Source organism: Emydura macquarii, unplaced genomic scaffold (genome assembly GCF_026122565.2).
Source record: "Emydura macquarii macquarii isolate MOO-44397 ecotype Brisbane River unplaced genomic scaffold, CSIRO-AGI_Emac_v2 contig_1253, whole genome shotgun sequence".
NCBI classification, from domain to species: Eukaryota; Metazoa; Chordata; order Testudines; family Chelidae; genus Emydura; species Emydura macquarii.
The window spans coordinates 38,010,573-38,033,625 of record NW_027131390.1 but is presented as its reverse complement, the minus strand read 5'-3'; positions in this window follow the sequence as shown (position 1 = coordinate 38,033,625).

The window sequence follows — 23,053 nt, the reverse complement described above, 5'->3', positions numbered from 1 at the left end:
TTTTAGGACCTACTTTTAGGAATGGCCAGTCCAGGGGCTGCTGGGCTGAGAGCAGAGGGGAATTGCTGGCTCCAGCAGGAATGAGTTTCTCGAGGGGGCTGGCGCACCCCACGCCCTCGCCAGATGGCTCAGACCCTTCCACAATCCCATCACCCACAAGAAAATAGAAGCAAGGGCTGGCAACACAGGAAGCTCCAGCCCTCTAGTGAATTGCAAGGGAAAGCTCCCTCTGATTGGCTGTCATCCACACTGCCTCACCTCCTAGGGCAGAGTAGCCAATCAGAGCTGCCACAAGAGGCCGGCAGCCTCTCCCCTTTCCCCACAGGAAATGACATCATTCTAGTATTCTCTTCCCACACCCCAGAGGACCCGACTCCAGCCCCCACCCCTTGCAGGCCGGGGAGAGCGAGTGAGCTCCAGAAGGAGCAGAGGTGATGTGGGGGGGGGGAGGGAGGGGGCTGAGCAGATATGGGGGACAAGCTGGAGGGGCAGCACTAATGTGAGAACTGGGGGGCCACGACTGATTTGGAGGTTTGGGATAGATTTAATTGCTGGGCAGGAGGACAGGCAGATGTGGGGTGATAGCTCCTGCAATAAGGGCTGAAATCCCCTTACCCAATACATCTGGTAGGGTGGGCAACACTAATTGTCCCACCTGCACTGAGGATGGGCAGGGCGAGTTCAATAGTCAAAAGATGGACCAAAAAATGTGATGGCTTTAAAAAAATCTCCTGGGTTTTGGGGATACTGATGTGTGATATTTGAACCTTGGGGTTGGCAATATCATAGTGCACGTGAGGGAGTGCGCCTTTGAGAGAGAAGGCAAGAGAGACAAAAGCTGATCTAGGTTTGCTACCGAGGTTGGAGGTAACTGGTGTTTTCTAGGGTTTGGACCATCACAGCCAGCCACGTTTCTGCTGTGGGGGCAGAGGCAGCTCAGGGGAAGAAGGAGGAAGCACAGACAGGCCCTGGCTCAGCTGCCCAGAAGGCAGCCATGGCCTTGTCACATGGTGTATGAGCCCAGCAGGACCTTCCTGCCCTGTCAAAGGCCAGGTCCCTCCTCACTACAAGCTGCCCCCAGTAGCGATCAGTTCACAGCTCGCACGCTGCCTCCATCGGCCCGCGTGAATGCGCCGTACTGTCTGGAGCACAGAGCCGCAATTGGAGAGCTCCATGGAGAGCACAGGGGTGGTGTCTGGCTTGCAGGTCCATCCCTCAGAACGTGCTCAGAGATTGACCATGTTCCTAGCCCTCCTTGGCACTTGTGTAACCACCTTCTTGTAGGGCTTGCCAGCTCCTGGGGCTACAGACTGAGAGCGTGTAGGGCCCCTACCAAAAGGGCTACAGCTCTGATGGCTAACAGCACCCTTGGACTGCAGCCCCTCCACCCACTTGCAGTTGGGGTAGGGATGAAGGAACAAGAAGCCCTTGTGGAGGCGAAAAGGGAGTGCATGGAGAGAGCATTGCCCTGGACGCATGACAAGTCAGGACTGCACAGCCCCAGTGGGGGGCAGCCTGGCTCTGCTGAGAGAGTTTGGAAGCTGGGAGAGAGGCGGCACAGCTCAGGGAGTCCCAGCTAAACTCCCACTCCCGCCCAGGGAATTCATGGACTGTTCTGAGACCCAGCTGTGTGGATTGGGCAGTTCCAGCACTGCAGCGACCAGCATGCAGCAGGGAGAGATCCGAGCCAGTGCCAGCCACCAAGAACCAGCCGAGATGACAGGAGATTCCAGACCAGCAAGCCTGGCTGGAGTCAGGAGAGGACCCTCCTCACCCAGGGGTGAAGGAAGAGTAAGGGGACTCTTTTATTTAAGCCAGCCAATGCTACAGTGATGCAACACTTTGTCACAGGACTCAGCTGCAGCATCTGCCTCAAGATGGTGCCAGGGAAGGATCTGGCAGCTGGGAGTTGTTTATGAGTGTTGGGAATTAGGGATTGGTGTATTTGTTTAATGTTTGTTAGTTAACCTTAACCCTTTCTTTGCCTAGATCCTATTTTTGAGTTCCCAGTGAAATCTCTCATTTGTTATACTGTTATCTGGAGTGTGTTGTTCCTTTCAGGGGCTTGGGTTTGTGTATTTATTGTCCCTTGTGTGCTGGACTTTACGGTCCTTGCCAGCTCGTTGTATTGATTTTTATTTTCTCAAAGGACATGGCGCAGTGAGGAGATTAGAGGCACCAGGTGTCAGAAACACCCAGGACCCAGTCATGTGAGAGGAGGGGAGAAGCCTCTACAAATAGTGGTGACAAGAATTACCAAGGAGAGGGAAGGGAGAGGGTTTGAGCCACATCTGTGGTGGAGGGAGAGCTATACTTGTAAGAGGTGGACTCATAGGGTGAAATCCTGGCTGTAATTAAGCCAACTCCCACTGATTTCAGTGGGGGCAAGACTGGAAGCTAAAGGAGGCCTGGCCGCATTTCATCCCTTCAGAAATATCTGTATGCAAGGGAACTCATATGGAAACAATGTGGCCCTAGTTTGTCTTTCAATAGTTAGCCCTTTTCTAAACTGTCGGCTTATAGACGTCACAGCTGACTGTTATTGTCCCTCCTACATGTTTAATCAGACACAGTAAGTAGTTTATCTCATGGGAAGAAGGGCCAGTTAATGAACTCCAGTTTTTCCTTTGTCATTTGCTTCTTTTACAAAAGAACAGAACTGAAGAACTGCACAGTAAAAAGTCAGACTATAATGACATGGTTCGTGGCTGAAGTAACAAGTATCTTGTATCCAGCTGTAAGAAAGTGACAATTAGAGCTAAAACATATACAATTAGAGCTGGCTGGAGGATGACAATTCTGTTTCATGACCACTTTTTTGAGGTTTCAGAATTTTTCATTTTGTATTGGAGTGAAAGCAAAACTTTTGGAATGCTTTTGCAAAAAGGAATTGTGTCATAAAAGTCAAAGATTCTCATCTGAAGCGACCAGAGAGTCCACTCTGGACCCTCAGAAACCTTCTCGTCAAAAATCAATACATATCCACAAAACATTTTGGCCTCAACAAAATAGCATATTTCAATGAAAATACATTTAGTCAAAAATGTTCTGACCATCTTTACATATACTAGATGAAGAGTTAGTTCTTGTGGTGTAATGAAAACTGTATTGAACTTGTAAGTTATCACTTGATATACTCAGGGGTTTTCCTGGTCCAGCGTGCAGGTTGTGGGGTTCTGCGTGCAGGCTGGGCCTACAAGCAGCCAGTCTGCAGACAGCCAATAGTAAGGTGGGGGGAGTTGTGCCTCTGTGTGTTAGGGAGCAGCCTGTTTTGTCTCTTTAGTTCTGGGTTCTTTTGTGGTGTTGTTCTGAATTCTAAGAAAAAAGTAGTGTTACGTTGCAGCCTTTCAGCAAGAGTATTTGTATGCCATGAGCATAACAATACGCTCTTCTGATAACTCTAGGAGCTATAATGAAGAGATCTTTGATGTGTTTGGAAGTCTTCCATCCTCTGGGACCAGAAATATTGTCATTACTGTTACAAGCATAAAATCCACCAGCTCATCAAGTGATCTCAAGACAGCAACAGGAGGGAAACCAACTCCATTGCAGTCTCAAAAGCCACCTGTCACATCTCTGACAAAGAACACATAGGTGAGTCTAGAAAGCGAGTTTCGCAAAGAAAATATTCACAGGGGAAAAACAGCAATAATACCTCAGTCTCCTGCTGAAAATATTTCTAATTTGCACAGGGAAGTTGGGAATGTAGGAGCTATGCTGAATTTCCCATGAATAATATCAAAGTAGAGAAGTGAGAGACAAAGTGGGTGAGGTACTATCTTTTATTGGACCAACTTCTGTTAGTGAAAGAGACAAGCTTTCAATTTCCACAGAAGACACCTGAAGAAGGGCTCTGTGTAGCTTGAAAGCTGGCCTCTCTCATCAACAGAAGCTGGTCCAGTAAAAGGTATTCCTTCCCCCACCTTCTGTCTCTAATATCCTGGGACCACCATGGCTACAAGAAGTCTGCAGAAAGAGAAGTGTCCTTTTAGACAAATTTTGTTTTAAATTTGAATTGACGACAAAAGATACCAAGCCACTAAAATGTCTGATTGGTGAGGATAGTTCTTCAGACTTCAAACAAAATTTTCCCAGAGAGGTATTTTAAAAAAAATTGAACAGCAAACAGGAACAGAAACAAAAATTTTACAGGTGGCTGAGAATGTTTTCAAGGACATTTTAATGAGGGCCATTCTGTCTACATTGGCTCCTATTGTGCTAATGAAAGATTGTTTTATAGTAGTTTTAAAAGAACTGATTCTCCTGGGGCTTTTCATAAAGATTTCCAGAAAGAAATTGAATTAGTTGCTAGAGAGATTGTAGCAACTGTTCTTGACAACTTTCACAAATGTTAGGTTCTAGTATATCCACTGCATCAGTTTCAACTATTGTTGTACGCAGTGTAGTTGTAGTCATGTTGGTCCCAGAATATTAGAGAAACAGGGTGAGTAATATCTTCTATTAGATTTTTGGCCCAATAAGGGAGATTACCTCAACAATCTTGTTTCTCAGTTTCAATTAGCAGTTTTCAAATCAGAAACAAAAATAGATTCGCATAATCTGAATTACCTGTTTATGATACACACTTTTTTTTTTCTAATATTGATAAAATAGCCAGAGAGATTGTTGGAAGTGTTATATTCACACTGGAGTCATTTGTCACCCTTCAGTTTAAACATGACTCTAAATGTAAATGTTCTAAAACAGTGAAACTCCCTGTTGAAAAGAGGAATGGTTTCTGTTATACACCGACCTAAAGCCTCTCTCAACTCAGGCAGCAAAGGAAACAGAATCATCATTTGATAATTACCAGGAACTTCAAGTAGAAGAATGCTGTCCACGCTAGAATCATTTCATAGTTTTTCTGCCATATTGCGGATCAGAGGTATGATTACAAGGGAAAGTATACAGAGTACTTTCCCTTGTAAGACTCCTTTCAGAGCATTTACACTAAAATTGCTGTTACCAAAATTCTGGAATTCATCAAGTGGAAACCTGAAGAAGAAAGTGGCCAAAGGGAAACACCTCCATTTAATGATGTCTCTGAAGAAAGCATCATGGCAAGAGAGATAACTGGTGCCATACTAGAGAAGTGTGGTCTGAATCTCATAGAAATTACTTCAGAATTTAAATTTAGAAATGTTCAAGTGAAAAAAGCCTGGACAAGCATTTGGAAATAATAACATTCCTGCTCAGTGTGCTTCAATGTTAGAAGGAATAAAAATGCCCACTAAAAAATTAAACGTTGACTTAAAGGGAAAACTTTCCACCTATTGATGATCCTGGAATGGTGATTAATTCAGAGGAAAAACAAGAAATGGAAAAGAAAATTCCACCTAATATTCTTCCAACTATCCCATCTAGCCAATTCTCTGTACGGGATGCTCAAGCTACATCAGAGGGGATCAGAAAGTCTATACACAGCTCCCAAGCCAAGATCTTCTAGACCAGCATTGGAAACAATAACTAAACATAGAAGACCTAGCTCCAGAATGACTCTGTCCTCACTGGCAGACAGTTTGCAAGGAAGGCCTTCTGTGAAGTAGGTGTGAAGAAATCTCCCAACAGGGAAGCAATGCATAGGCCAGTGTTTGAAGAGCATGGCGAGCTCATGCCAACATGTGAAACTGAGGATCAGCCAACACAGTCACAGGATGGTGTTAATTCTACTGCTTTTTGAAAGAAATGCATAGTGAACTCATAAGCAAACTGCTCACTTCTTGCCAGAACATGTACTCCCAGCACAGAAAAACAGCTGAAACAGATCCTTATCATGTGATGGCAAAGGTAATCGATTCAGTGTTAAACAAGCTTTCAAACGCTCTCATCAAGGAGCTGCAGCCTTTGGGAGGTTCCCCACCCCCACTCTGCAAGGATAAATACACTGGCTGTTAAAATTATTCACTCCAGTGTGTGACATTTTGCAAGAATGTGGTTCTGAAGCTTCAGATTATACAGACATAAAAAATGATGACAATGCTTCAGCAGAAAGATTAGCTGCTTCAATAAGGAGAGAAATTATTGATTACTAACTTCAGGAACCATTGGCAAAAGCATCATCTTTTACTATATTTAAACCTCTAGAATCTGGGGAAATTACTGAAGAGATTTTACAGGAAGTAAAGGGAATCAGCATACAATGTTGAACCTCCACACCACATACAATTCAAGGTATCACATGGAGTTTTGGAGGACATAACCAGATAGACTGGTCTTTTCTCTAAAATTATCCCTGAATAATCTAACACGTCTTCCTCTGCAGAAAACAAAAATCAATTTGCAGAATTGACTTTATTCACATGAATCTAGTAAGTAAAGTTATGACAGAAATCTCTAAAGATCAGAATTTGATTATCCAGTGGGTCAAATGTTTGCATCCAAATGATCATGTCGTTATTCAAACAGTTGTAGGATCAGTCTACAGTAAGCTTTTGTGCAGTTTGGACCTGAATTAACAATGCAGAAGGGAGTTTATAAAAAATTAGTGCATGATTCTTTCTGAAGCAATAGCTGACTTGGTATTAAATGGTCTCTGGGAATGGACTGCAGAACCATTTTTCTGGAGAATTAACACCTTGCCAGTGCGCTGAAGCTGTGTTGTCAAAAATATGCTTAGAGATCTCACCGAGCCCTCTCACATATATACTTTAACAGCAGATAGTAGTGAATTATCTTCTCTTATCATAGAAGAACTTCCAGCTAAACTTTTGTCAATTTTCCCATTGTGGATTGGATACAGAAAATATTTCTTCAGTGAAGAATGTAACTTCATTGAAAGTTGCTCCTTTCAAAAATCAAATATTAGTGAAAATATCAACAAAGTAAACTCTTTACAAGAAGACAGCAAAGCTATTGGAGAAGTGGTCAATTCTGTTTATACGCGCATTTTGAAACAATCTGACTCTGACATTTCTGTTCACAAAGATTTAACAAACAAGAATGATGTTTTAGCTAACAATATAGCTTCTGTAATAGTAAGTGAAACTTTTAAACATGAATTTCAACCCATTTTGGAAGAGGAGCCCACCATCCATTTCCCCTTCAAAGCTGGAAGCTGTCAGTATTTTTTAAAAGATACTTACTGCTGTGGAGAAGATTCATAGATAACCCTCAGCATCGCATATTCCTGTGACATTTGTGGAAGGGATATTAACTAGATTCTTGTCTAAAATCTTAAATTCAATTTATAGCACAAGCCCCGAACACATCAGTTTCTCAAAAGCTGAACTGAATGAAGCTGCTGAAAAACTGAACCAACCCATGGAAGAAAATGCAAATGAGCATCCAACAGGAACTGTACTGCAAATGGAAGAGCCACTGTTAAAATAATCTCTCATTAGAAACAAACCATTACGAATAGATCTGGACATCATGTCAGAATATTTAGCAGTTTTTTCCATAAAAACAGAACTTGGGGAACTGAAAAAAACATGCTCAGCTCACGCTGAACTAAGTCTAACAGACCTGAGAATCATAGAATCATAGAATCATAGAGTTGGAAGGGACCTCAGGAGGTCATCTAATCCAACCCCCTGCTCAAAGCAGAACTAACCTCAGCTAAATAATCCCAGCGAGGGTTTTGTTAAGCCACAGTTTAAAAACCTCTAAAGATGGAGATTCCACCACCTCCCTAGGCAACCCATTCCAGTGCTTCACCACCCTCCTAGCAAAACATTTTTTTTCCTAATGTCCAACCTAGACCTCCCCCCCTGCAACTTGAGACCGTTGCTCCTTGTTCTGTCATCTGCCACCACTGAGAACAGCCTAGCTCCATCCTCCCTGGAACCCCTTTCAGGTAGTTGAAGTCTGCTATCAAATCCCCCCTCATTCTTCTCTTCTGCAGGCTAACCAAGCCTAGTTCCCTCAGCCTCTCCTCATACGTCTTGTGCTCCAGCCCCCTAATCATTTTTGTTGCCCTCCGCTGGACTCTCTCCAACTTCTCCACATCCTTTTTGTAGTGGGGGGCCCAAAACTGGACACAATACTCCAAATGCGGCCTCACCAGTGCCGAATAGAGGGGAACAATCACTTCCCGCAATCTGCTGGCAATGCTCCTACTAATGCAGCCCAATATGCTATTAGCCTTCTTGGCAACCAGGGCACACTGCTGGCTCATATTCAGCTTCTTATCCACTGTTACCCCCAGGTCCTTTTCTGCAGAACTGCTACCTAGCTCGTCGGACCCCAGTCTGTAGCTGTGCATGGGATTCTTCCATCCTAAGTGCAGGACTCTACACTTGTCCTTGTTGAACCTCATCAGATTTCTTTTGGCCCAATCCTCCAGTTTGTTTAGGTCCTTCTGTATCCTATCCCTACCTTCCAGGGTATCTACCGCTCCCCCCATCTGCAGTGTCATCTGCAAACTTGCTGAGGGTGCAATCTACCCCATCTTCCGGATCATTAATAAAGATGTTGAACAAAACCAGCACTAGGACCGACCCCTGGGGCACTCCACTTGTGACCGGCTGCCAGCTAGACATGGAGCCATTGATCACTACTCGTTGGGCCCTATGTTCTAGCCAGATCTCGATCCATTTTATGGTCCATTCATCCAACCCATACTTTTTTAACTTGCTGATAAGAATACTGTGAGAGACCCTATCAAAAGCTTTGCTAAAGTCAAGGTATATCACATCCACCGCTTTCCCCATATCCACAGAGCCAGTCACCTCTTCATAGAAAGCAATCAGGTTGGTCAGGCATGACTTTCCCTTGGTGAATCCATGTTGACTGTTCTTGATCACCTTCCTCTCTTCCAAGTGCCTTAAAATGGATTCCTTGAGGACGTGCTCCATGATTTTTCCAGGGATTGAGGTGAGGCTGACCGGTCTGTAGTTCCCCGGCTCCTCTTTCCTCCCTTTCTTAAAGATGGGCACTATATTTCCTTTTTTCCAGTCATCAGGGACTTCCCCCAATTGCCACGAGCTTTCAAAGATAATAGCCAATGGCTCTGAAATCACATCAGCCAACTCCCTCAGCACCCTCGGGTGCATTGCATCCGGCCCCATGGACTTGTGTATGTCCAATCTTTCTAAATAGTCTTGGACCTGTTCCTTCAGCACTGCGGGATGTTCGCCTCCTTCCCATACTGTGCCGCCCAGTGCAGCAGTCTGGGAGCTGACCTTGTCTGTGAAGACAGAGGCATAAAAGGCATTGAGTACCTCAGCTTTCTCCACATCCTCTGTCACTAGGTTGCCTCCCCCATTCTGTAAGGGGCCCACACTTTCCCAAATCTTCTTCTTGTTGGTAACATACCTGTAGAAACCCTTCTTGTTCCCCTTCACGTCCCTAGCTAGCTGCAACTCTAATTGAGCTTTGGCCTTCCTGATTTCATTCCTGCATGTTCGAGCAGTATTTTTATACTCCTCCCTAGTCATCTGACCAAGCTTCCACTTCTGGTAAGCTTCTTTTTTGTGTTTAAGTTCACCAAAGACTTCTTTGTTAAGCCAAGCTGGACGCCAACCATATTTGCTATTCTTTCTACACATCGGGATGGTTTGTTCCTGTGCCCTCAATAAGGTTTCTTTAAAATACAGCTAGTTCTCTTGGATTCCTTTCCCCCTCATATTAGCCTCCCAGGGGATCCTGCCCATCAGCTCCCTGAGGGAGTCAAAGTCAGCTTTTCTGAAGTCCATGGTCCATATTCTGCTGTTCTCCTTTCTTCCTTTTGTCAGGATCCTGAACTCGACCATCTCATGGTCACTGCTGCCTAGGTGAAGAGTGTCAGTGGCTGGAAAGAATCCCTCAGATGAAACTAAAGGAGCTGAAGAAAAGAAATAAAAGAAAAGACATCCCTCTTTGGATATGTTAGCATAGCTAGAAGTAAAACCAAAGGAGGTAAGTGAAAAGAATGATGCATTTCCACATGCAGAGAGGTTAAAACAATTATTCATCATAATCTCCCTAGGGCCCTGATCTAGAAAGCAATTAAGCACATGCTTAACTTTAAGCACATGAATCCCAATGCAATGTATGGGACTATACTTATATGTATGCACTTTAAGGCATCAGGGATTAAGGCCCACATTCGGCAAAGATTTAAGTATGTGCATAACTTTTAAGCATGCACTTATGTCCTATTGAAGTCAATGGGACATAAGCAGATGCTTAAAGTAAAGTGTATGTTTAAGTACCTTGCTGAATAGGGGCTTGGAAGTCTGTTTTTGTACATACTGTTTGGACATAACAATTTACATTCACAATGTTCCTTAATATTTTGTTTTGATCTGTTTTCATACAGACAGTTCACATAAAATAGACTAGGCAAAAGAGACTATGAAAAATATGTTGATTTTTAATGGTGTGGTTGTCAGTTGTTGGGTGTGTGTGTGTGTATGTTGTCCCAGCTTTGTGCAGGTAACCGAGACACCACTCCATGATCGAATTATTCAATAAGACCACAGATCCTTTCAGCAACGAAGGCACCAGGCCAGGTTTATAGTAGACAAGCATGGTCCTAATATCCTGCAGTCTCTACAAACCACTGTATGCTTGTTATGTGTATGCTTGTTACAATGGACCAGCTCAATAAATTGGAGGACTTTCCATTTTCCTCTCGGCCAGACAAAGATGTTTCCTCTGAGAGAGATCCTTTTATACATTGATACAAACAAATTATGTATTGCTCCTCTGATGTGTGTACTTGCCATCTCCTGACATGGCAAGGTACCACCTTAACGTGGTAAGATACCACTCATTATCTTGTACTGGATGGTTTGGTCAAAACATCTCTATTCATTATATTAACAAGACATTTCTATCCATTCCAGTGTCATTTGAGGAGGTCAGTGAGCCCTCGTTATCCCCAGGGTATTAGGATGTCCTGGTATCTTTCTGGAATGTGCTTGTGCCAAGCACTTCTTTGGAATGTGTGTTTGTTACACCAGCGCTGTTCTTGCCAGTTACTGTGGGCCTGCCAGCATTCACAGCCTGACTCCTGCTAGCTTTGCTTTATAATAGACTTGACCATTACTTTAGCTCAGGCCTCATATATGGCCTGTCATGCTAGGCCTTTGGGATCGCTTGCCCCTTGCTGGCCGCTGTCCTTGGTGGCTATGTAAGAGCTCAGTGAGTGCCAGTCAGTATCTGCTGCCTGGCTTCTCACCCGCTAGGTGCAGTCTTGTGTTCTCGCTTCTTCTTCTCCTTCTGCTCTTCAACTGAACCGGAGTGTTGGAAGTGTTCTTGGTCCACCACAGGCAGGGTGTCTGCTGGTCAGTGCAGGGAACCGGAGTCAAGACTCCTAGATGATGTTGCTGCTCACAAACCGGGAAGAATTGGTAGGGGAAGTAGAAGTGGGTGGTAACCTGGGCAGGAGTGACCATGGGATGGTCAAGTTCAGGATCTTGAATAAAGGAAGAAAGGAGAACAGCAGGATACAGACCCTCGACTACAGGAAAGCTGATTTTGATTCCCTTAGGGGAGCTGATGGGCAAGATCCCCTGGAAGACTAATATGAGGGGGAAAGGAGTCCAGGAGAGCTGGCTGTATTTCAAAGAAACTTTATTGAGGTCGTATGAACAAACCATCCCAATGTGCAGAAAAAATAGCAAATATGGCAGGAGATCAGCTTGGCTTAACAAAGAAGTCTTCGGTGAACTTAAACACAAAAAGAAGCTTACCAGAAGTGGAAGCTCGATCAGATGACTAGGGAGGAATATAAAAATACTGCTCAAGCATGCAGGAGTGAAATCAGGAAGGCCAACACACAATTAGAGTTGCAGCTAGCAAGTGAAATGAAGGGTAACAAGAAGAGTTTCTACAGGCATGTTAGCAACAAGAAGAAGGTCAGGGAAAGTGTGGGCCCCTTACTCAATGAGGAAGGCAACCTAGTGACAGAATATGTGGAAAAACCTGACGTACTCAATGCTTTTTTTCACCTCTGTCTTCACAGACAAAGTCAGCTCCCAGACTACTGCACTAGGCCGCACAGAATGGGGAGGAGGTGAGCAGCCCTCAGTGCTGAAAAAACAAGTGCAGGACTATTTAGAAAGGCTGGACATGCACAAGTCCATGGGCCCAGATGCAATGCATCTGAGGGTGCTGAGAGAGTTGGCTGGTGTGATTGCAGAGTCATTGGCCATTATCTTTGAAAACTCATGGCGACTGGGGGAAACACTGGATAATTGGAAAAAGGCAAATATAGTGCCCATCTTCAAAAAAGGAAGGAGGAGGATCCAGGGAACTACAGACCAGTCAACCTTACCTCAGTCCCTGGAAAAATCATGGAACAGATCCTCAAGGAATCCATTTTGAGGCACTTGGAAGAGAGGAAGGTGATCATGAACAGTCAACATGGATTTACTAAGTGTAAGTCATGTTTGACCAACCTGATTGCCTTCTATGATGAAATGATTGGATCTGTGGATGTGGGAAATGTGGTGGACGTGATATACCGTGACTTTAACAAAGCTTTTGATACAGTCTCCCACAATATTCTTGCCAGCAAGTTAAAGAAGTATGGGTTGGATGAATGGACTATAAAATGGATAGAAAGCTAGCTATATCGTTGGGCTCAATGGGTTGTGATCAACGGCTCGATGTCTAGTTGGCAGTCGGTGACAAGCAGAGTGCCCCAGGGGTCGGTGCTGGGGCTGATTTTGTTCAACATCTTCATTAATGATCTGGAGGATGGGATAGATTGCACCCTCAGCAAGTTTGCAGATGACACTAAGCTAGGGGGAGTGGTAGATACACTGGAGGATAGAGGTAGAATACAGAGTGACCGAGACAAATTGGAGGATTGGGCCAAAAGAAATCTGATGTGAGTCAACAAGGACAAGTGCAGAGTCCTGCACTTAAGATGGAAGAATCCCATGCACAGCTACAGACTGGGGACTGACAGGCTAGGCAGCAGTTCTGCAGAAAAGGATCTGGGGGTTACAGTGGACAAGAAGCTGGATATGAGTCAGCAGTGTGCCCTGATTGCCAAGAAGGCTAATAGCATATTTGGCTGCATTAGTAGGAGCATTGCCAGCAGATTGAGGGATGTGATTATTCCCCTCTATTCAGCACTGGTGAGGCCACATCTGGAGTCTTGTGTCCAGTTTTGGGCTCCCCACTGCAGGAAGGACGTGGACAAATTGGAGAGAGTCCAGCAGAGGGCAATAAAAATGATTAGGGGGCTAGAGCACAAGACTTATGAGGAGAGGCTGAGGGAACTAGGCTTGTTTAGTCTGAAGAAGAGAAGAGTGAGGGGGGATTTGATAGCAGCCTTTAACTACCTGAAAGGGGGTTCCAGGAAAGATGGAGCTAGGCTGTTCTCAGTGATAGTAGATGACAGAACTAGGAACAATGTTCTCAAGTTGCAGTGGGGGAGGTCCAGGTTGGATATTAGGAAACCTTTTTCACTAGGAGGGTATTGAAGCGCTGGAATGGGTTACCTAAGAAGGTGGTGGAATCTCCCTCCTTTGAGGTTTTTATGGCCCAGCTCGACAAAGCCCTGGCTGGGATGATTTAGTTTAGCTTGGAGCAGGGGGTTGGACTAGATGACCTCCTGAGGTCCCTTCCAAACCTCATCTTCTATGATTCTATGATTCTGTGTTCCCACAAAGGCTGCTACTGACTCTCTGTGAGACCTTGGACAAACTGCTCAGGGCCAGGGTCTCTCACCATGTCCTTGGCTGCGTGGTGCTGTGCCCGATGTCTTCCCAATGCCATAGACCAACTGCCCGTGGAGGAAGGCTCTGCCCAGTATTCGTCAGGATGGCCAGAGCCTCTGCTTGGCTTGAGGTAAATGAGTAGATTCTGTGGGTGAATCTGGCTGCCCAGCAGAGTGAATGCCAAAACTCCCATTGACTTCGGTGAGACCAGGACTTCATCCTGTGTGCCTGCTTTGTTGTCTAATCTGGGTGGCGGCAGCCCCTCGGCCAGCAAAGCAGATCCTTTGGGAAAAAGAGCGGAGCTCCATTTTCCATTCCAAGGTTTTACATTTGATTTGTCTTAGTTTGATTCCGTCCATTTAACATTTAGTTTCTCGCCAGGCCCTCCCTTGCCCAAGGGAGAATTTGTCCCTCTGCGTGTCCAAATCCCTGCCCTTCAGACATGTCCCCTTGGCATCATGAGCTCCGAACCACAGAGAAAGTTGTTTCCATTGGAGCTACAGGCCACCTTGGGCACCCAGACACAGGGCGCAAGGCTATAAAAGAGCCTAGGGCCCCAGTCACCCTTATTTCCTTTCTTGCTGCCAAAGCCGATTGGCTCCACAATCAGCTGCTCCTTTGCCTTGTGTTTCTACTTTGCTGTTGCTGGTCATGTTAGTGTTATGCTGGTCTGTAGCTAGTGTTAGAGGTTAGCAATACTACCTAAGTTCCCCTGCCCCTACCACGGTGCTCCCGATTGTCCCTCACCATTGCCTGACATCTAGCTGTTGTTTCAGTCCCTTCAATTGACTGTCTGGTTCTGGAGAGGTGACCAAGTCAATCTGCTTTCAGATGATTCAGCTTTTTTGATCTCTCTGACAGGTGAGCAGTTCTAAGTCAGTCCTGGTCTTTGGGCAAACACGCCCCAAACAGCAAGTGCTCACTCAATTCATTTTCCCCATTTTAAAAAAATATTCATGTGGATTAAATGTTTCTAATACAAATTCCTAATTTTTCAGAGTCCTCAAGGGAAGTGAAAATGATGTATCCAAATGCAAGTCTGAAAGACTCTCCCTTTATTTCTTTCTAATTAGTGAACAGCAGAAAAAAATTGGAAGAAAAATGACTCTGAAAGGAAGCTCTCATCGAAAGCTTCCTCTGCAATTTCAGCCCAGAAGTAACAATTCATTTTAGGGCATGTTAAAACCTGACATCGCCAGAAGAGAAATTTTTAAAAATGAACAGAGCAAGTGTGTGGGTGTTTCAGTTGGGGGGTGCCAGTTATTGCAAGGCTCACTTGTCACTTAAACCTCATGGAGTGAAAGAAAGCCCAACAGAAGAGAAGGATGATGGCTGTGGGGGTCTAGTATCTTGGACACAGGCTGTACAAGGAGGCGGGCCCCATACAGGAGATGGGGAGCTCTCAGTCAGTGGACAATGCCACGTGGAGGATGGGGAGCTATGCAAGCTGGCCTGGTGGAGGATGGGGGACACCAGGAGCCCCCCAAGATGGCAGGCACTGCCATGGCAGAACAGAGAATGCTACAAGCTAGCTGGAGGTGCCACAGAACAAGCGATGGGGAGTCCTGGCCTGTGGGCAGTGCCATGGGGAAAATGGGGACTGTAGCAAGGCGCTGTGGCCTTCCTTGGAGCCTGGGCCCAAGGCAGGGTCGTGACGCCCCTGCTGGGCAGAACCAGGCCCTGCAGGCCAAACCACCCAGAAGCAGGGAGGCAGAGCCAGGACAGGGAAGACCAGCCTCGCAGCTCAGTCAGGGGAAGTTGCTGCTGGAGGCAGATGTGTCTTCCCAGAGGCTGTGGTCTAGGCCTGACCCAGGCCCTGTGGCTGTTTGGAGCAACTGCCCCTCTGACCGGAGCCTCCAAAGCCTGCCCAGACTTTCGGGCCCAAGTTACCGAAGGGGGCTGCCGGGCCCTAGTAGCTAGGAGAAGCTACCCGAGCCCACTGAGTGGGAGAAACCCCCTGAGGCTGGCCCTAACCTGGAGGAGCTGCCCGACGTCGGGGACCCACTGGAGCGTCCTGAGCCAGGTGTACCAGAGAACCCCTGGGATCCTGGGACCTGGAGGAGCTGCCCTCTGCTGATGACCCTGAGGAGTTTCCAGACCTGCCGCCGGTCGATGACCCGGAGGGAGATCCCTGGCCACAGGTACCTGGGGACAGGGTGGGAGGAAGTAGCCCAGGGACAGCCAGTGCTAGAGTGCCTGAGTCTGGGGTTGGACCAGTCAGTATGTTACAGCTGGAGCACCGCTGACCCAGTGGCAAACCAATTTGGGCTGGGACGCAGTGGAGTCAGGTGGGCCTGCGCCCCCCTCCCCTCTTCCCTAGCCACCCTGGGAGGGCTTGGCGTCCTCAGAACTTGCCTACCTGAGGATACCGAGCTTTACTAGCCCCACCTGCCTGCAAGGCTGGGGGCTCCAATCTATTTCGCTTGCCCTGCCCACTGGAGGGCCGGGGGCTATTGACTGCCTCATCAGCCCTGCCTGGCTTGCGGGCCGAGGGCTGTAAACTGCTTGCCTGTCCCGCCCTGTCTGAGGGCCGGGGGCACAGACTCCTTACCAGCCCTGCCCTACAGGAGGGCCAGGGGGCTACAGACTGCGAGAGAAGCCCGCCCTGCCTGGGGCCAGGGCTAAAGACTTGTAACTTGCTAAGCTTATTCCCCTAGACCAAGGCGCTGTGGCCTTCCTCGGAGCCTGGGCCTGAGGAAGGGTCGCGATGTCCCAGCTGGACCATGCCTCCAGCCTACAGCGACCTTCTGCATCAGCATCACAGGGGATCAGGGACACCCCCAAACCACAGGTGTTGACAGGAGCTCCCAGAGCCAGCAGAGAGAACAGAGGGTTCTGAGCTGTCAGACACAGCGGCTTGGGATTGATCAGGGCTAGCGGAGCAAATGGCCACAAGACTGGTCCCTGGTGGCGATAGCCCAACTGCTCTACTCACAGCTACATAACCCACCTGCTTCTGCATTGAGCTCTTCCTCACACCAGGAGTCTGCAACTCCCCGCAGCCCCCGGAATCCCATTGGTCTACTGCTTTCAGGTGTGTCAGCTGCCCCTGCTCTTTCCTGCAGCACACAGCTTCCCCTTCTCAGGACAGCACAGGGTGCCCTCCAGCAACACAATCCTCCAAGACAGTCTGTCACTGGATGGCTGAGAAAGCAGAGACTGCTGGAGCAAGGGGGAAGTGGCAGGGTGGACAGAGAGGGAGGCTGGGGAAGCAGAATGAGAGCAATTGAAGCAAAACAAAGACAAAGACTCCACTGAGTGGGGAAAACAGAGGCAGAAGGGTGCAGCTGAGAAGGGGAGGCTTGCAGCAGCACAAGCTGTAGTCTGCAGGGGGATCCCCATGCCAGCCATTGCAAGGCATGCAGCTGGGAGACTGCTCGGCTTTGGTTATCTGTGCCCTGCGCCGTTCAGCATGCAGGAGCCCACATTCTTTGTGGAATGGAACATCTCAGTCGAGATGCCCACGCTGTGCTCTCCCACTGAGGCTCTGCTTTGCTTCTGCCCTTCATCTAGAACAATGTCCCTCAGCCTGCAGGTGCCCGCCTGCTCTTTGCGGATGGAGAGCGATGAGGACGGGCGCAGCTCACTCGATTAGGTGCTTCTCTTGCTGCCAGGCTGACAGCCCCTCAATGCAGGGCAGACCCATCAGCATGGCACAGAACTCCTCCCTGGGGTGGACAGCCGCTTTGCTCTCCAGGGAAAACCCTTTGGATTGGCCCAGATTATAAGGCTTTAAAATATACACTCCGATCCCGGGGGAGGTTCCTGTCTGGCAGGGGTTCTAGAAAGAGCTGTGGGTTCTGGGCAGGCCTGTGACAGGAAGCAGATCAGGGCTGACCTTTCCATGTGTGTGTGGAGCAGAAGCGGTAAGTGTGTGTATGGGGAATTGCTTCCTTTGGCCTTTTTCTTCTTTCTTAACCAAACCCTGGAAATTCCACACAAACACTCGCTGCCGACAGGATGTTAGGGCTGAAAAGTGAAGCCGTCGCTCAGGGTGCCATGTCCACGGCGAGCAGGGGAAGGGCACGCAATGAATGGGGAAGGGACATGCAGTGAGTGGGGAGGGGACCTGTGGATCTGGGTCCCACTTCTCTTTGCCACAGGGTGGTTTCACTGAACTGACGCCAGATTACTCACTCCTGGGACTGTCAGAGACCTGCACTGAATGGGGCAAGGCGGTGCAGAAATGCCAGCCCGAGGTGGCGTGGCTGGAGATGCTCTGAAAGGCAGAGTTAGCTGATGTGTTTTGGGTGGCCAGGCGAGCAGTTGTTCAGACATTAATGACTCTAGTCCCTGGGAGCCCAGTACTGCACTGGGCCAGCTGGAGGATGCTGGGAATCAAGGGTACAGCTTTTCACACGGCCCTAGCACCGGCCTCACCCAGCCCGACGTCCTTGGGACCTGGGCACTTTGCTGCACCAATCCCCTGGCCAAGTTTCTTACATTCTAAGGCCAAAAGGAACCATTGTGATCATCCAGTCTGACCCGCTATATAGCACGGGCCAGAAACCTGCTCCATAATAATGTCTGGAGTGTGGCTTTTAGAAAAACTTCCAATCTGGATTTAAAAATTGCCAGTGGGGGAGAATCCACCATGACCTTGGTAAATTGTTCCAATGGTTAATCACTCACGGTTAAAAATGTGCACCTTATTTCCAGTCTGAATTTGTCTAGCTTCAACTTCCAGCCACTGGATCATGTTTAGAATGTCCTCTGCCAGACTGAAGAGCCCATTATTAAATAGTTGTTCCCCACGTAGGTACTGACAGACTGTGATCAAGTCACACCTTTATCTTCTCTTGGTTCAGATAAATAGATGGAGCTCCTTGATTCTGTCCTTATAAGGCAGGTTTTCTAACCCTTTAATCATTCTCGTGTCCCTTCTCTGATCCTTTCCAGTTTGTCAAGTCCAGCTGGCTTTGCTTTCCCTCTCCCAGTCCCAGGGCAGGAGCTTGGCTGGACAGCTGTGTGGTTTCTGCTGGAATCAGGACATGGTCTTGTGCCCCAAAGTGAGATGTCAAGCCGAAGAGAGTTGATTGGGATGGAGTCTCTGGGCAGCTAGCCTGGTGTCTGAGTCAGCTCAGGATGAAGGTGAGAGCTGGTCACACACATCTCTAGGGTGCTGCTGGAGACTTGCAAAAATGCAGTGGGTCATTGATAGCTAAGGTGCCTTGTGGGCAGATTTGCGTCTGGCTCCGAAAGAAGCTGTAGGATCATGCGGTCACCGGCACCAGTGAGACCTGAGCTCCCAGAGCGGCTTGGAAGGGCATCCTTCCCCCTCAGGTGCCAGGAAGCGGTGACAGTATGTGTCCCTCTGGCTCCTGCCTAGCTAACTTCCCAGGGGGTATGTCTGGGCTGGGGCACCTGAGACCTGGGGAGGTGATGGAGGAAGAGGCCGCGTGCCCTTGCAAAGCCCACACAAAGGCAGCGGCAGGCAGCAGTGAGAGAGCAAAGCCATTTCTGCAGATTAGTCACGTGTCCTTAGGGAAAGGAGCTGGGCTAAGGGAGCGGAGCAGACTTTTCTCCCCCTCCCCTTCCTAGCCCTGCTCTCTCCATGCACTGCTAGGATTGCTGTCTGGCTCCCAGGGATGCAGAGTGTGACTGGAGCAGGCGAGCAGAGTGTAGGAAAGAATTCATCTCTCTCCGCTGGAGCGCAGCGATCGATGGCAAACATCCAGGGGCCGGAGCTCGCAGGTGCACATGCAGGTGGGTGCCGCCGCGTCGGGTGAGCTTAGATGAGGGCCCAGGCAGAAGAGGAAGAGGCATCCAGGCACGTGCTGCTCAACCCCTGCCGCGCAGGATCCCCTGCATCCCATGCAACAGCAAGCAAAGGTCAGTGTGTGCGGCCCATTTTCCCGGGCCCAGGAGCAGAGCCTGGCTCTGAAGGGGCTCAGTGGCCCGGTGGGGTTTGCAGGGGGTTCTCTCCCTGGGAGGTGGCAGGAGGCAGAGGGCTGTCACAGATCACTTTGCTTGCTAGAAACTTTTGGGAGCTGTTTGGCCGCTGGGTATTCTGACAGCCATGCTCCCTCCGTCCCCAGGCCGCACCTGAGCATAGGAAAGCTGCAACCAGTGTTTAACCCCAGTTCCTGGAGCCAGAAACTTCTCTCCTCTGGGATGGGAGCAAAAATGGCTGCTGCTGGGGGAAGCTCATTCTCAGCTTCCTCGCTGGGAGTCCTCGAGTCAAGGCGCTGGGTTCTCCCTGACAGCCCCCACCTGGAGGCAAAGCTCTCTGGGCTCTCGTGCCTCGGGCGCGGCAGAAACGTGTCGCCGTGGCACAGTACTGCAGAGTGAGCTACAGCCGGTGGGATGTGTCTGCCTCGGAGGGCTTTGGCGCAGGCCCCCGCTGGCAAGGTGGACCTTTGGTTGGGGCAGGGGGAACATTGCTGGCAGAGCGAGGGGCTGGGACATGAGGGGGAGTCACACTTGCATGGCTGTAACACCCCCAATCAGTAACAGGTTCCGGCTTTAAACCCAAGGATTCAGGCCTTGATTCAAACAATAAAGCCCTTTTTCTGCTGGCGGCTCCTTTAAACTTCACCCCATGCTCTGGGGCCCCCAGACAGCCCACATGTGGCTGGCTTCCAGGCACCTGACCCCTGGATCGCATGCTGGAGTGTTGGCGTGTCCCTCGAGTGGCCGGGATGGAGTTAGCTCTGACAGGGACTGAAGTGTTTCTTGGCTAGCACTGAACTGGAGACCTAAAGCCGACCGTCACTGGGATAAACCATAGAGTGACTATCCAGTCTGGGAGGTAGCTGTGTCCAAAGTGGGGTCACTCGCTGTCCCAGAGGGGTTGCCTCCTGCTTGTGGTGTGTTTGCAAACTCAACTGGCACTGTGGGCTGGCACTGTAACTTGTTAAGTGTTTCCTGGACCTGCTGGAAGGTTAGGGGATGCTGTAAAAGAGCAGAATCAGTTTACAGAGCAAGGTGGGGTAAGTTGTGCCTCTCTGTTTTCAGGAGCAGCCTGCTTTGTCTATCTCTGTTGTGGGGTTCGTGTGTGTCATCATTCTAAGTTCTAAGAAATAAAGTCGTGTTATATTGCAGCCTTCCAGCAAGGGGATTTGATGGTTTTATCTAACATCTGTGTGTGTACCGTGAATGTAACAGTGCCATGCTCATGGTGAGTGATGTCCCATGTTGCTAGGATGTTGGGCTGTCAGTTACCATGCACATGGGTTGATTTATGGACCCATACAATACAGACATACCTTACTGTGAACTGACTTAGGCAGGCTCAGCAAACCCAAGTGTCAGAGCTCAGATGTTTGGTTTCTGAAGGTTCCTTGCTAAGGAGAATGAAATGTTCAGGGACATGTATTGTTTTGTGTCTTATGGGGAGTTGCGATCAAGTTATAATGGCTTCCGTTCCCTGATGCTTACTGGTCCCTGCTCTTTACAGAGGTCACAGATTATTAGTAAACATTTCTACTGTGATAATCTCTCAACCTGGACAGGATCCTTTGTGCTAGGTGCACAAATGTACAGTAAATAATAATTCCTAGCTTTTAGTGAGCATTTTTCATTAACAGATCTCAGAGTGCTTTACCAAGGAGGTCAGTGTTAATATCCCCATTTTACAGCTAGAGAAACTGAGGCACAGAGCAGGGAAGTGACTTACAGCAGCAGAGCCAGGAATAGAACCCAGCTTTCTTAAAGCCTAATCCAGCACTGTAGCCACTTGGCCAAATTGCCTGCATTTTTAGCCAGCAGTAGCAAAACGGTTGTGCTGTCCTGTCAGGAAGGTGACCCAGTACCAGAGGATTTAGGTGACCAATTGTGCATCATAATTATGGAAAACTTGAAGTGACCCATCATTGGAAAATAAATCTTCCAAACTGTCCAGCAAATCCATAGAAATAACAAACGTGTTTCTAGAGATGGAAACTGGACAAAGGCCCACCCAGAATGGGGCTGCGCTCCTACGGAAGATCACTCTGGGCAATAATCCCATTCGCTCCAACATCTGAAAGGTGCAAACAGGATGGAGCAGGGCCCTGTCTCAGACTCCTGCTAATCCAACCCGCGTTGTGTGACCGTTAACTCCCTGGAGCAAGGACTGTGGGTCACTATGGAACAGATCATGATACACTTACTGACATTGAATAACCCTTTACTCCAGGAGACATCCCTTTGATTCCGCAAGGATCCAAATCTAGGTCAATGAATATGTACAGGGCCTAGCACAACAGAGCCTCATCTGGTTAATGCTGCTAGGCCATACCACAATAACGATAAGTTAGAGCACTGTGTGAGAGAGGCTGGCAGGTGTCCCCAGAATCAGCCTGGAGCCAAGGTCCTGTTGGGGCTCAGGGAGTTCAGAGGTGACCCAAGCGAATTGGGGGAAAGCTGCTGCATACTGTCTTGCTACTGTGCCCGTGTGATTTGCCGGATCAGATCTGTACCGATGTCTGCCAAGCACAGCAACTCCCCAGAAGTGGTTATCCTTTAAACTGGATTAGTGCTGGGCCAACAGCTCCCAGGGGCTGAATCCCAACTGCGCCTTGTGAAAGAAAGATCATGCAGGCGTCCTTTGCTAACATGCCTCTGCCTGTGAGAAGCTGGATGGAGACATCTCACAGGCCTGGCACCCTCATGAGCTGCCGATGCCTTTGACTTTCTCCGGCCATCTATCGCAATGCCTGTCCTGGGGACGGGAGCCTTGGCAGGGCTGGCAGTATGGCTCATCCTGGCCAGAGCTGAGCAAAATTCTTTGGACAAAACTGTTTTTCACCAAAAAAATACAAATTTGGGTTGTCTGGAACCTTGCATGAATTGATGTAGATTTTGGTGAATTCTTTTGGTGGAAAAGAAAAATGGCCAAATTAGCCATTTCTGTGTGACCAGAAGGACTTTTGGGGGCGAGTGAGAGGTGCAGAGTCACAAAGGGATTCAAACATGGCTCTCCTACCACCATGGGTCTGAAGGGGGGACAGCTGCCTCCCTCTTGGGTGTTGTGAGTCTGGCTGTTCATTTTCTTTACTTTTATTAAAAGTCCCTGAAAGGAAGCATTGAGTTTGACTCAACCATTTTTTCCCTACTTTTTGGATTTGGCAAAAATTCCCAAAATTTTTGTTTTCAGTTCAACCTGAACCAATTTATAAAAAGTTTTTGGTTTTTTCCCAGGACTGCCAACAAAATAAAAAAATCACATGTTCGCTCAGCTCTGTTCTGGACAGTTCTTAATGTGGGGTGGCTATAACTTTGCTGCTAGAGCTGTTGGTTCCAATTCAAGGAGACCTCAGTGCCGGCCTCCAGGGGCAGATTCCTCGAATCCTCAGCCCTTGGCTGCTGAAGCCAGGTGCAGCAATCTGTTACAGAGCCTGATGCTGGGGAAGCTCTCTGATCAGCTGTGGAGGGGATAACATCAACACTGTCACCTTTATCAATCAAACTTGTAATCTTATAGGAAAAGACACCACGTTAATGTGATGGGGAAGAGCTTCTCTAAACCCAAG